This window comes from Macrosteles quadrilineatus, unplaced genomic scaffold, assembly GCF_028750875.1.
Source record: "Macrosteles quadrilineatus isolate MER2022 unplaced genomic scaffold, UCM_ALF_1.0 Scaffold_10__1_contigs__length_6754688, whole genome shotgun sequence".
Classification (NCBI taxonomy): Eukaryota; Metazoa; Arthropoda; class Insecta; order Hemiptera; family Cicadellidae; genus Macrosteles; species Macrosteles quadrilineatus.
This window is the reverse complement of record NW_026542603.1, coordinates 5,185,130-5,190,995: the sequence shown is the minus strand read 5'-3', so window position 1 is coordinate 5,190,995 and position 5,866 is coordinate 5,185,130.

Sequence of the window (5,866 nt, the reverse complement as noted above, 5' to 3'; positions counted from 1 at the left end):
AGAAGACTAGGGAGAGTGCAGACGACAATTTTAAAATGACAGATGTGTGATCACCAACACCAATCAGAATTGTCGAGGAAAGTAGGTAGCTATTGCACAAGACATAGAGATATTCACTAGAACTCTTTACCGTACTATGTAAAGTGTGGTTATTAATAATACTAAATCCCAAAGTAATAATTTTTATTCGTTTGTACGCTATTTATTTATATTTTTGACACTGTTCATAGGGGAACAGTACCATGTAAACTTCCATGGACGACATTTTGGATTCTTTAGACTTTAAAGGCCCCCCGTGCAATTCCCACTAGTAGAATTTGGTAGAATTGGCAACGTCGCAAGTGGTGTTGTTCAGCGACAGACGTCCCATAAGATAACATGGCAGACAGGTGACATCAGCTCATTAATTCGCACTTTATTGATTTAAATTTAAATTTATGAACATAAATTTATTAAAATATTGAAAATAAAACCCACAGAATTGAAAATGGAAACAATATGAACTAAAATCTATATCTCTGTAAATTTTTAAGCAGAGTCAATATTGTCATAGTCCAGTAACCAATCTTTCGTAAATACACAAATACCATTAGCTGCTTCCAAACAAAAACAGCTGTTACAACACCACTTGCGACGTTGCCAGTTCGAAGGCCGCGGCCTGTAGTTAAAGGCGGCCGTGGCAGTTCCCCGGGTTAGAATAGGTTTGTCTCTTTTCCAATCTTTTTTCCGGTCTGTCGTAAAAGGTTAAACCATGAGCATGGGTGACCCGATGCTCATAGCTAAGAGTCCCTCCCTGGTATAGCGCCAATGTTGATGAGTATCGGTTGACGCATGTCTTGCTTTGCATTGCCGAAGGATACTCTAAGTGAGTCGTGAGGAGCTTAGCAACTTCGGTCCATGATCAGGAAGTGCGACATGGTTGGAGAGATCGGTCTTCTCGTATCGACGCCCATATATACGTTCCCTTCGGTCACTCGTCGTCGAAACGTAAACCCAAACGTAGGTTGGGTCTAGAAGGGCTGGGGTGGGTGTTGTGTCCCTGAGGTTATACCAGTTCCTGGCTGTTTCCGAACCATCATTTACCCTGAAATTTGATCCTGAACCCATGCCGCCGCTAATAATCCCACAATCTAAGAAATTTTATCAACTAAAATTTTCATAACCTATTTGTGTGATTTCTAGGTACAACACCAGCCTGTCCAAAGGAGATTTAAATCTCCATGGGAAGGGTTTGATGCTGATCAGCAATGGTAAGGTGACCGAGATATGCCGTCGTCAGACCTCTTTGTTTTCTAGGTACTGCCGGGAAACTGTTTAAAAAGTTGGATCCACTCCCGGCAGTAAAGATTTGGAAAAGAATGAGGTAAACAATTAACGTGATATCACAAAGAGCAGTCATGAACAACAACCATTTTGAACAAACATTTTGAGTGGAAGAGCAACAACTATTTCGGCCACAGAGTCGTGCTTCTTGTTAAGCTATATAGATATGTCAAGAATGTCTGAAACTCAGCGAGATGGGCGGTGTGTTGTATGCATTCTGCGTTCCAGCGTTGAGGCTCATTTATATCTGTGCTGCAGATTCACTGTGTACAAAAATAAAGATAGGCCGCAGATTATGGATGTCACTTCCAGTGGCACGCAAGATTTGACCCTCGGCCTAGATCTGTGAAACGCTGTCAATAAGTGCCTAAGTCAGCCTTTTTAAATTCGATATGCCGGAGAGGACCGTTTTAGTTGTGTACACCTATCACGTCACAGCCCTCCCTAGTGGAAGACATCAATAGAAATCAATAGAAAAAATCTATTGATATCACTAGATGCTTAGTGATATCAATAGATGTTCATGGATATCATTACAAGTAAATACAAACAAATAGACATCACTGAAAACTTAGTCAATACATATCACTAGACATCTATAAACATAAAATATATCAATATAGATCATTAGAGCAAACAAATCGTTCATTGATATCAATAGAGAATATTTTTTAAATATGTTAGATGTAAATATAAATCAATAGACATCAATACGGGTAAATAAATTTCAAAATATCTCTAAAATGTATCACATATGAGCATTATGGATTATACAAAATATCAATGTAAAGTGGTTAAATAAACAGTACCGGTAATAAAAATGTTATTTTTTGAAAAAAGGAAAAACTCTAGTTTTAGGTCATAGACGTTAGCTGAGGTACCTAAAACTCAATATAATTTAAAAATATATCATTTTAAAATTGTGGTAAAACAGTTACAACTTGTATTAAAACTAATTTTCTTAAACTTCAAAAAACTGATTGTAAAACAATTTTAAAATTGTTGTAAAACAGTTACAGCTCGTATTGAAACTTATTTTACGCCACACTACATTATTTTGACGAACTTTCCACGCAAGGAATTAGTCCAGAAAACAGCTGTTTGCCGCCAGCTTATTCAAATGGGGTTTCATTGCGTACTACTGTGCTGCAATGAGTTTTGCCGGACACCAATCAGCTGATTATACTGTACTTAGGTGGCAGTGAGTAGTTATAAACAAAAACATAACCTCTCTTGGAGGTTATGACTAGTGATTTTTAGTCCTTTAGTTGGTGGAAATAAGGATTTGTACGGATTTAGTAGTATATGGCGTAAACTATCGTACGTAACTCGTCCAAAATGTGTGTACCGGACTCGTATGGTAATCCCGTACTCGACTTCGTCTCGCACGGGAACGACCACACTCGTCCGGTAAACACTTATTTTCAGGACTAGTAACGTAATATACTATTACCTACGACCGTTTTTTAAAGTAGACATTTCAGTCCAGTTCTTAGAATTGAAAAGTTTCACTTTACAGCTGTTTACTTTCATATCCGCATAGTTTCATTTCATATCCGCATAGTTTTCTCATATCCACACAGGTAACGGACCAATGAGGTTCAAGTATTGAGAGAAAAGAATCAAAATTGTAGTGCTGCGAACGTCAACTAATCAGCTGATCAGCTGATCAGTTGACCAATTTAATTGTTGGCCCGACTTGTTCATGTTGATACTCGCGTATTCTTAATTAAGTTGGTGGAAGTCCAAAAATAAATGTAATATTTGCCGAATTGTACCTGATACAATATTATTTATGGTAAGAATGCTGCTAGCAATGTAATATTTAACGAAGTTTAACAAACACGTAATTACAGGAAATCACCTGATTACAACAAGTCGTTGCATCACTTTCAGTGGCAATGACAATACACGAAAACATAACCTCTCTAAAAAGTTATCATTAGTGATTGTTAGTACAGGGTGGGGCAGGGAAGTATCCCTAATTTTAAAGGTAAATTAAAAGACAACCAAAAATGTTAGAGCCAAACTTTTTATTGAGATTAAAAGGTTACATCTGGGAGTTTATTTTAATATAACTTTACTTGGTTTTAAACAGCATATCCTGCAAGTTGTGTCCCTAATCTTAAATGCATTACTGTATTCTGGTTCTGGAGTTCATTATAACTTTGTGAAGCATTTGTTGTGGAAAGAGGCAACATTCAAGGTGAATTGCATCCTTCAAGGCATCTAGGGTCTTCCCTTGAACTATCCTAGGCTTAGCATCACTCCAATAGAGCACATTCTGCTTATTTACCCGCTCCAGGAAAATGGAAGTGTGCCTCGTCACTAAACAAAACCCGAGCAGCATGAGGTAGTCCCGCAATTAAGATTTCACATGACTGCATTCGTTGTTGCCAGTCCCTTTGTGTGAGTTCATGACAACTACCCTCTTGTATAGATGGAGGTGTAAGTCCTCATGGAGAATACGAGGCACAGTACGATTAGACAACGCCAGCGCGGATGCATGCTTACAAGGAGAACTTCGAGGAGACTTCAAAATCGATCTTCTGACAAGGTCAATGTTTTCAGGACTCCGGACCGTTCTTTGAGTTCCAAATAAACTTCGCAATACACCACCACATACACGAAAGTAATTCACCCACACCAAATTGTAACAGCTTTGCGACAGGCCACCCGATAACCCGACAGCCAATGGTAGCTGCACAGCAACAATAGACAGAATTTTGAAAAAAATACATCTCGAGTGAAAAAGCACATTGGTCACTCGAACAAGCCATATCTACTACTGATAGTGATATTTTTAGAAATTCCCAAAACAAAAGCTTCATTTGAGCCTAACCCCATTCCTCCAGCACACCCCCACTACTCACAGTACCATCTTAAAAGTAGGGATATTTCCCTGCCCCACCCTGTAATTAAATCCAGATTGATAGTAATTAAAAAACCGTCGTAGGTAAAGTAGTGTACGCAACTCGCGTTATTAGTCTTTACGACACTCGTAGAAGTTTTTAAGGCACGAGCCAAGGCTCGTGCCTTAAATTTTCTACTCGTGTCGTAAAGACTCACTTAACGCAATCGTTGCGTAAACTACTATTTTTCAACTGCAAAAAACTTATTGTTAAACTTTTTTAAAATTGTTTCAATCTTATATCAACATTGTTGTAGTATGAAGTTTAAATCAAAATGATTTAAAATTGTTATACAACAATTGTAATACAGCTTTCGACAACTTTTAACAATTTCTTTCTTAATGGGTTATTGTTAGGGATAAAATTCACTTACAAATTCATTATTGAATTCCTTATTTCTAGAAATCAATAAAAATAAATTGTATTGACACTATTCACATCACCCAAGTAGCAAGAAATCAGTTTGAACTGGTAATAAAACAGTTTTGAAACATGTTAAAGCATAGATACATGCTTGAAATGACACAAATGCCATTGAAAAATCTTTTTTAAGTTAAATTATGAGGCCTAACACAGCTTCTCGCTATCATTACTTAGACAGACATGAAGTGTGCGTGGCGTAATGGCTTAGTCAATTGGCTACCATGCTGGAGTCTCAGGTTCAAATCTCGGGATGGTCAGGAGACTTTTGCCAAGAATTTTATTACTTTTTCATTTTTATTTTATTTTTAGTGCATAGTAGATGTGATTTAATGTGTTGATACAAATTAAAAATTGTTTTTTAACAAGCTACAAATTATTTTCAATTAAGCTAATGACTCGGATCCTATTTACTTGTATTGATATGTATTGATGTGTATTGATGTGTTTTGTGTATTGATGTGTATTGGCCCAAATACACATACGTATCAATACGTATCAATATACAATTTTTGTATTGATATATATTGATCTCTTCCACTAGGGCTCATCTCTATAAGCAACATTTAATTTGACCAACTGAAATTAGACCGGGTTATGCACGTCGTAAAAGGCTTAGGTCTGACACCACTAGAGGTCACCATCTTCCTTAGGGAGAAGGGTCGAAAGCATCGTTCCGCAACGAGTGGGGAACGTTGTTAATGACTAATTATGTATGTTTATTGATTAATTTTTTTGTTGTATAAATCATTTGTAAAGGTATCACATGTTTTTGAATATTGTTAAACAAAATGGTAAATAAAGTAACTTATGACATGTTGTACTGAAAAAATGACTTTTTATTTGACTAGGATAATTAATTGACAACTTAAATTTTGTGCTGAAACAAAAAAGGACCATGTCTTACAGAAAAAGTAATAAAAATTTAAACCTCCAGAAAAGTATACCCCTGATCAGAATGAAAATAATGATACTGACAAATAATCAAAGAAAGTTTATATAAATGGAAACAATGACACTCAATGAATATCATTGAGTTAAACCAGCATTACTTCTATTAGTTCAAGGAAAACAAGTAAATCCGCAATATCAAGCAACGGGAAACAAATGGGTATAGAACGTGAAAATGTGGAGGAAATACAAAAACTGGAACGATAAAATTAAGAAAACGAGCTGGAAAGACTGATGGAGAAGAAGGAAATGGAGCGACA